This window comes from Argopecten irradians, chromosome 3 (genome assembly GCF_041381155.1).
Source record: "Argopecten irradians isolate NY chromosome 3, Ai_NY, whole genome shotgun sequence".
NCBI classification, from domain to species: Eukaryota; Metazoa; Mollusca; class Bivalvia; order Pectinida; family Pectinidae; genus Argopecten; species Argopecten irradians.
In genome coordinates, this window is record NC_091136.1 from 26,281,195 (window position 1) to 26,291,306 (window position 10,112).

General features: G+C 35.6%; 1 long non-coding RNA gene across 1 annotated transcript; it reads right to left on the bottom strand.

The window, feature by feature from the left end:
- Positions 1-2,177: 2,177 nt before the first annotated feature.
- LOC138318007 (uncharacterized) lies at positions 2,178-7,815 on the bottom strand. Its single transcript, XR_011207832.1, has 3 exons — positions 7,399-7,815; positions 6,828-6,893; positions 2,178-2,503 (listed from the first exon to the last, which is right to left on the bottom strand). It is a non-coding gene; the product is annotated as an uncharacterized lncRNA (long non-coding RNA).
- Positions 7,816-10,112: the final 2,297 nt, after the last annotated feature.

Sequence of the window (10,112 nt, forward strand, 5' to 3'; positions counted from 1 at the left end):
AAAAAACACAAAATAAACAGAATGACAATTCTACGACACAAAAGGGAAACATATTAAGGATATCCTGTTCGAATTCTGAGCAAAGAAGAATATCTATTTAATTATATAATCTACTGTCAAGCTCGGTCCATGCCTTTGACCAGAAAGGTCATAAAACATTTGCTAGGGGCATTATTGCCAAGACTGAGAGAAAAATGCCAGGAGCAGTTGCGGGGCCATCAAACAAGTGGTTTAGAGGTTTTTTTATCCAGACATCCACGACTGTCGATGAAAATTCTCCAAGTTATTGATGACGGTAGGACCAGGATGTCCAATGAGTCATGACGCAACATTTTGAGCTTTTGTCTCAAACAATTGAGAAACTAGGTAGGTCTTTGGCGTTGTAAACTGATATAGCATCATATTTTTAAACCTTATTGGCCTTCATCCACTATATGTCAAGTTACATCAACAAATTGTGAAAAGTTGATAATTCCGTTTCCAGGTCTTCAAAGTAATCCTGAACACATTTTTAATGTGGACGAGACAGGCTTCGGCAATGGCATGTCCTTGGACAAGGTCTGTGTAGCAGACAGGAGACAAGCCCACTCCAAAGTTGCGATTACTTCACATCATACTACAGCCAACGTCTGTGTATCTGCAGATGGTCGTGTATTGCCAACCATGGCATATACAAGTCATTCCCAAGTGGAATGTTCAGGGATGGTATGTTTTTCTCGGTGCTGTCAAAATATAACACAAATAGTTAAAGATGCTCCACCGCCGACAAAGCATAAATGATATTCATCATTTGAACAATAATTAGAGTTTAATCGTGTATATATAAGTCTAATTAACACAAAAAATAATATAAAATAATTAAATTTGCCTTTGGGTCATGAGCAATCAGTACTTCATTCTATATAGGATATAGTGCCACGGAATTTTTTCGGGATGCAATTAATAATTTTTCATATTTTTTACTTGAAGTAAAACTAGAAGATCAAACTTTTCAATGGCGGTAATGGTGTAAAGTAAGTTACTTTTGTAACTGAATAAAAATACTAAATCGTCTGCTGCTGCTGTTTTTGATAGTGAAAAAATACCATTTTTCAGCGGTGGAGCATCTTTAAGTAAAAAGGCTAATCAACTGCATGGTTCTCTTGTTAGTAAAACAAATAATACATGAAAGTCAGTTAAAATTACAATAATCAACAGCTGAATAAAATTATCACAGGAATCGGGATGCATGAATTATATGGTATTGCATATGAAAGTGTTTTTCAATTAGATGGTGTATGTCTAATACACATACATGCTGATATAGCAAAAACAAAATGACATACAAAATGTATTTATATGCTAATATTGCATGATCTAAAACTGAAGAGCAACATCATACTTTAATAAGCTAATATGTTTTCATATTGTCTGTAAATACAGTATGAAATACATTTAAAAGTCAATTTAATATATAATAGTACCTATTTTGTTTGGCTGTTTGGGACATCAGAAAATGGATACATGGTACAGAACTTTTCATGAAATGGTTCTTAGAAATATTCCTGAAATATGCTCCTACACACAGACCACTTTTGTTAGTCATGGACAACCATGAGTCACATTTATCCACACCTCTTCTGGATTTGGCAAGAGCCAACCAGGTTGAGTTGTTCTGTCTTCCACCTCACACAACCCATATTATCCAACCCCTCGACGTTGGACTGTTCCGTCCATTGAAAAAAAAGTCTCTGACTTAGCAATCAGCCTAAGCTGTCAATAAAGACTTTATCATTGGCAAACAAAGGTATGCAAATTCTATAAATCCTGAAAAGATGTAAAAAAAAATACTGACATATTCATATTCTTTCTTTGAAAATTGTGACCTTGATTTCATGAACACATGTCACAATCGCTATGGACTCACAAGAGTAGCTTTCTTTGTAAAGATAAAGAAATATCAACGGATACAATTATGCAATAAATGAGAACTGAGAAATTTGTGTGTACCATGGATGTTTTAATAAAGCATCATGTAGTCAAACCCTATTTTAAAACACCAAATATCTATTGAAAAATATAACACTAAAACCACATTTATGTAATGTACCATATACTATAAAGCACTATCATATTTAATTGTCATTTCCTATTAACATGAAAATAAAAAAAACTTTTTCATTTCTCAAGATCAGTCTATTTACTTTTTTAATTCATTAATTAGACTAGCCCAAGTTCTTCAGGCTGTTGTCGACAGAGTATTCAATCCCCACAATATCAAAAGCGGGTTTCGCAAAGCTGGTATATTCCACTAAACAAAGATGCGATAGATAAGACTTTCCTAGCTCCAAAAGACCCTGAATTTAACACCATGGGACCAGGAGGAGATAACTCATCTACCCAAAACCCTTCCACACCAGATCCTCTCATTCCTGTGGGCAATTTGTAATGGGCCATCCTTTGGCGAATTAAGGGTTAATTCCAAAAGACTTGGCAGATGTGTTGGTGCCCATCATTGGCACATCTAAGAAAAGAAAAAAACAAGAGTCATAACACAATCAAGAGTCATTACAGGTGATCATGACAAAATGTAAATCTGAACTACTGTCTAAAACAATGATTGTTGTAAACAAATTCACAAATAGTTATACACGTTAAAATAGAGTCAAATTTATAATTTTACTGTGAATTAAATCAAAACTCAATATTATATAAAGGGATTTCACAGCAAGCTTTATGACTGTTATCTCTACTGGCTCCTTATAGTAAGTTTTATTTGTGTAATAGGAGAGGAAATCTACGACCACCTTAAAGAGAAAGAGGAAAAGAAAACAAAGACAAATAAAAAAAAAAAAAAAAAAAAGAGCAGGTAAATAAAAGTACAAACTGTATGTGAAATGCTTATGAACAATTACACATTTTCATCATAAACTGAACAATTATTAACCTTCAAGTATAATAATCCTTCATGATTCAAGCCACAATTAACCCTAGTAGTGCTGAACGGGTATATATCTAATCCATCGGTCGGGTGCTGAACGGGTATATATACCCGCCAGACAAAAATTGGGAAACCCCATATTTCTGTGATCAAAAACGAAAATGTGTGACTGAAATAATGAATAGCATTTGTGTTGATCATAAGTTTATAATCTCAAAGAAATATTTCCAAAATATTTTATTCTAACAAGCCATGGTTTAGTAGTTGTCGTAACGTAACCAACAGGAATCCCCCACTTCAGTCAGAACGACGATATTTTTAGCTCAGCGGAAGCAGTTGAAATATCGTGGTTTGCGCATGAGTTGTGAAAGTAGATGACGTAATTTTAGCGCCATGCGGGAAAACAGGTGCTCTATTATTTCAAAGAAAATCCTATCTTTCGGGGAGTTTACAAATTAAAAATAAGGTATGTAGTGACATTCTGAATATATAGATATTCCTTGTGACATTTCTTACGTTTAAATGAATGATCTTACTGTCGTTGTTTTCAACGAAGTCGAAATTCTAATCAACCAGTCGTCGTCAAACAGTGCCATGCGCAGTCGATCACTTTGCCGGAGTTGATGACATAAATTCGATAATTTGATAGTTTCGGCAATATAGTGAAATATTAAATGACTGAAATATAATATTTATATGGTATTGTTATTTATCATTACAAGTGTTCTGTTTATTGTATAATAATTATGCTGAAACAAATGTAATCTTATCTCGACTTTCACTTTGACCAAATACCGGAAGTGATCGTCGCTGTTGTAAACAACATGGCTTTCAGCATCATAATCGATCAAGTACTGCGCGAATTTGAAGAAAGATAACAATGGTTTTGACAGTTTATCTACTGATGATAAGGAGAACAAGCACGATGTTTTAGAGCCGTTTGCTTAAGAAACTTCGGTAGAAAATGGGAAATCACCGGCTGTGTTTACACTTGCCTTATATATCTAGTGAATGGATCGCTATCAATACTCGATTTCTTTGAAATTATTTACTTTCACAGAAGGAATTGTGAACACAATTGTTTCGAAAACAAATAGGTATGCTGACTAATACATCAAGGAACATCTAGAACTTATACAATATTCGTGACATGGACTTCAGTCTTTCATAGCAGTGACTATCAAAATGGGTGAATTCAAAATGGGCTTTGTAAATCAGATCAACATGCAAGACTGCAGGTCTACAGACAGTGTTTTGAGCACTCTATTTTTTTTTACATCTGTAATGACCTGTGATAATTTTTTGTATATTTTGAGTTTTATTTTACATATGTCATAAAAGTGTTAGTCATGGTCTCCATGGTGAGGACAGTTAAGTTGTTTACACATCTCTTCAAAAACTTTAGATTTCAAGATGTTTACAATCTTTAGTCAGTATGTAGCATTTAAAAAAGGGGATGATTGCTCGGAGAGTAAAACTGAAATTTTCAGTATACAATCCAGACACACCCATCAAGTACAGAATTGAATTGTACATAAATTTTACTTTGTGAACACAAATAAAGTTGTAAACTGGAGAGCTATCAGTGGTCATTATAGAGTGACGTGTATGACCTTGTAATCTGCATCACCGAACCCTATCTTCTGAAACGGTACAACATCTACGTGGACTTCAGCAGTCCAGATCTATTTTATATATGGTAAATAATTACTAAATATTATTCTGTATCTTTACACATTGAACTATGTAGCATTTACACCGGCAGTCACATATATTGTAATATTGTTTGAAGACACAAAAGTGATCTATATTATTATAATTTTTACATGTAATTTCGAAATTTAAGTATGGCTGAACTGTTTTTTTTATATGCATAATAAAAGGTGAGAAAGCACAATCTCCTGAAGGCTCACAGCAAGGCATTTTGGTGACTACCTGCCATTAACGGGAGAGAAAGTTAAAGCTAGTGCAGGTAGTGTGAAGTCTTTTGTCCAGTAGAGTGTGATTTTTTCAAGTTACAACATCCTTTTAGGCTTACAAAAATCCTGCGGAAGAATGATATGTTTCAATTTTCCAATCATTAGTATTAGCTAGGTTGCATTATGTTTTTAAACTTGCTTTGAGTTGTACCATACAATTGCAGAATAAGTGCATGCATACTTGTGAGCATCAGAGGTGACAGCAGGAAGAAAAAATCTTCGTCACAATAAACAATGTTCGAGAAACCATTTCCACATCTATATAAAAGGAGTATCAGGGAATCAGCTGTGTATTTTAACAGATTGTAAGTCTGTTTTATATGCTTCCTGTATCCATATCATTGTAAGAAACTAAATTAGAGATTTATCTGTGTATTTTACCAGATGCTATTCAGTTCAGTCTATTTCATAGGCTCCATGCATGTAACTGAATTGTCAAGAAGGACACCAAGGTTGGGATTTACGTTTGTATTTTGCTATTTTGCAATTCTAGTTTAGGCTACCTGTACCCATATCAACAGTAAGGCCATAACTTGTGTCATATATGGTCATACTCCGTTGTGTTTTTACTGTTTTACCATGTTGTACTTTTATCTTCAACGAGGACACACAACATTGTGGAATCATCAGAGTATTTTACCCGATTGAGAATTCCATTTAAGGATATACAACTAATATCACCGAAAGGAATTTATATTCAGGAATTACTGTGTAATTTACAAGGTGGTTAATTAGTCTATTCTAGGCTACCTGTAACCAATTACAACACTATATATCACTATGGTACAGAAATTGCCTGTGTACTACACCAGGTTGTTTTTCTATTCCAGGCTGCTGTATTTGTATCATTGCTATAAGGCTGTCAGAGGTCGATCATTACATAGGACTCCTATTTATTTTTCATTTATTCTGGAAGAGAAATAACCAGTAATATAACTCATGTGTATGCTCCAGTTTTATTTCTCATCTGGAGCCAAAGACTTTAAACTGGAGACAGGAAAACTCTAATCTCTATGTACAATAAAACCACCAACAACATATTGCAACCGCCCCCCCCCCCCCCCCCTCCTCCTCCCTACACACACACACACTTCCCCTCTGGTTTCACTGAACAAGTTAAATCATAACTAATAATTGTTTCACCTTATACATTTAAAATATATAATTACTATTTGTTTCCTAAATCACCCATTTTCATATTTTGTCAAATATTTGTTTTCAAAAAGAATAATCACCAGTCTAATGTAAATTTGATACGAGACAAAGCTGTCCACAGATTGTCTCCCTTGAATAACAAAATTTTAATTTTTTTCATTATTTCTTTTTCAATAATCAGTTGTGATTGATTTTATTGACAAAATAAAAGAAGAAGGTCATGTACTGATGTGTACAAATAATATTTAAAAGCAAAGAACAATTAAATTTTTTTTTCTAAAGCTTTGTTGTTTTCTTACCTGAATTTTGCCACATTTTTCAGACAGGAATAAAAAGAGCTACATTTTACATAAAATCGACCTTTAAATGACCATTGAATGTATCCAACATATTATTTGGATGCTTCTTGGTATTTTAGAATGAAGAAAAAAAAAAGGTTTTATTTTTATTTTTTTTTCAAACAATTCAGCACTCAGTACTATCCCAATATGAGACAATTCAGCACTACTAGGGTTAATATGAACTAGCTTTGTTAGTTTCTGAGATTCACAAATTAAATTGACCAATGTTAATTTACCATTTTATCATAGTTCTCTTCTATTAGGCCAAAAAATGAGATAGAAACCCTGACTTTATTTTTATTTTTTATTTATTTATTTATTTTTTTTTTTGCGTGTAGAAAAGTGGGGGAAAATATTAGGGTAGGGTCGGTCAAGTAACCCAAAAAAGACTTATTTTTTTGGCCTTATTCAAAATATCTTTCACAAACTTACCGCTGTTATTTCTCCGGACCAATAGTGATTCAACACCTGGACAGGACAATTGCAAACTTCCAAAGGCTGTATCAAAGAAAAGAGCAAAGGTTTTTGTGATCATAGTATAAATTTAAAACTTACATTGCAACAGAGTGACAAGATTATGGGTTTTTTTCATTTGAAAATATTAAGGTATTCGCCATAATTAGTGCCCCTCCCCCTCGTTGCCAATAATTAATAAGCATCCCATTTGTTATAATTTTTAACAGTAATTAAACCCATTTTAACTACTTGGCTATTTCAGAACATTCCTGAACCTTAAAAGATAACAATCTTCCAAAGCTGAGAGTTCTTAAGAAAATAACAAGAAAGGTTTGTAATTTAATTACAGGATATTAATCAAAGAAATTGGAACATGAAAAGTAAACAAGCTACAAAGAGGTACAAGTAAGCGATCTAGCCGACCCAGAATTTACATGTGCTATCTGCTCAATTCAATGCGACACATGGGATGAGGAAATCGGAATTTTCTGGGTTGGATGTGACAACACCATGACATGTAATAGATGGTTTCATCGAGATTGCTTACCACATTCTGAACATGCTGAAATGGATTCAAGTGTCATCACAGGGTCAACTTGGCATTGCCATTTATGCAACACCTTTGCCATAGCTCAGGATGTTGAAACTGAAGATCCAGCCACTAATGTCATGTCAGGTTTGCATGGCGTAATGTACGTTGAATGAACTGGAGGACGGCATTGATCTTTTTTTGATTGATTGCAAGTGTGGGAAGTCCTTCCATAAATCCTGCCTTCCAGTAACAGTTTATAGGCAGTGGGATCTGGCAAAGGATAAATGGTGTTGTGGCCAATGTTCTGATGATATGTAAAACATTTAATGAGTCTTGACAATTTGCGAGTTAGATGCATGTGTTGTTGCATCCCTATAATCATTCCCAATGTTTAAATCATTTGTATGAAATTTGAAAAAATACATCAATAATTCTGCTGTTAAACGTAAAAAAAACAAATACCTAATATGTACCATGAACTAATATCAATTTTCAATTAATTATTTATATTCTATTGAAAGTGTTTGTAAGAAAAACTCATCGATAACATTTTCATACTTTGCTTACATCTCCATGCATTCTGGTTTTCCCTTCATAACATTTGTTTTCTTACATAATAATAAGAAATCACAAGATGATCATATATGTAATGAGTTTGTTATCTGTCTTGGAAGTAACCTAATGTATTGTATTGGCTCTCTTCGGTGAAAATGATCGATTGAATGATGTACCGATTCCGTATCAATAGGCCGATGACCACCTTTTTTTTTGGTCACTGTTGTTTGCATCTAATTTAGGATTGATAAAATATTAAATAGACAAATAGCTTACCAAAGTTTTGCACATAAGGTAAAAGTGATTCTTGTATTTTACTTACTCGCTTCTATCTTACTCTAAAATGTTGATATAACGTCTTAATTAACCACAATCGATCGTGTCACAATATGGGTACCCGCGTCTGCTGCAGACTGGAGCCATGATGTGATGACATCACGGGGCGTTCGAATAGGAGCACGTGAGCAATCAATCGTAATATCAGCCATAATAAAAACAGCACGATATCTTCTTGTTGGAAATATACGCATTAGCCATTGAGCTAGATCGCATTTAACAAAAAAACACGAAAATTGTCACAATTTGGGTACCCTCACCTTATATTAAAGGATTTCACGACTCTGGTCGCCACGCCAATCTTGATCCTGGTGACATCTGAAGGATGGATTGTATGTATTATAATTAAATTGGTAATCTTATTTAGCGCAGGGTCGGGACAGAAGGTTGTCATGATGACTATTTGTATTATCACTTCATCTTCATTGCTTAGGTTCAAATATTTAACATATGTGGTCCTGCAGGTAGGGCGTTCGAATTGTACCTGCTGCCCCTATTGCATGATCGTAAAAGGCGACTAAATTTAGGATCTTATCTTTTCTCTTCTTCCTAACTGACTATCTTTCCTAATGCCTCCCTTGACACCGCCTCACTTTTGGCCTTGAGTTGAGCGTTCGCCCCTGTGAATTTAACATATGGCAAGTATCATGAATTGTACAGAGGAAGATGGGCTATGCCGACGACAGAATTCGCATGGCAGTTGGTGTCTTGGATCGGGTTGCAAACTCGTCTTCAGTACATGCTCTAAGACGAGATCAAACACAGGAGACAATTTTTCCCTGAACTTCGACTTTTTTTATTAGATTGTTCATGTTTAAGGAGGATACGGTATATTCTTGTTGTCTCCTGGTGGAACTCTAATTTACCTTTTTTCCACTGAAGCACACCCCACCTGGTTACACAGGAGCAGATTGTTTGTTTGATTGATTAATTAACGTCCTATTAACAGCTATGGTCATTTAAGAACGGCCTCCCATGTATGCGGTGTGTTGTGGGTATGTTGTGCGAGGTGCTTGTTTTGGGAGACTGCGGCATATTCATGTTGTGTCTTCTTGTATAGTGGAACTGTTGCCCTTTTTATAGTGCTGTATCACTGAAGCATGCCGCCGAAGACACCAAGCAACACACTCCACCCGGTCACCTTATACTGACAACGGGCGAACCAGTCGTCCCACTCCCTGTATGCTGAACGGTAAGCAGGAGCATAAACTACCAATTTTATAGACTTTGGTGTGTCTCGGCCAGGGGACAAAACCAAGAGCCTTCCTCACAGAATGGCCCTGCAGGTAGGGCGTTAGAATTGTACTTGCTGCCCCTATTGCATGATCGTAAAAGGCGACTAAATTTAGGATATTATCTTTTCTCTTCTTCCTAATTGACTTTATCTTTCCTAATGCCTACCTTGGCACCGCCTCACTTTTGGCCTTGAGTTGAGCGTTCGCTCCTGTGAGGAAGGCTCTGGGTTCTGTCCCCTGGCCGAGACACACCAAAGTCTATAAAAGTGGTAGTTTCTGCTCCTGCTTAGCGTTCAGCACACAGGGAGTGGGACGACTGGTTCGCCCGTTGTCAGTATAATGTGACCGGGTGGGGTGTGTTGCTTGGTGTCTTCGGCGGCATGCTTCAGTGATATAGCACTATAAAAAGGGCAACAGTTCCACTATACAAGAAGACACAACACGAACATACCGCAGTCTCCCAGTACACTCACCTCGCACAACATACACGCAACATACCGCATACATGGGAGGCCGTCCTTACATGACCATAGCTGTTAATAGGACGTTAATAAATCAAACAAACAAACAAACAAACATTCCTCACAGAAGCGAACGCTCAAC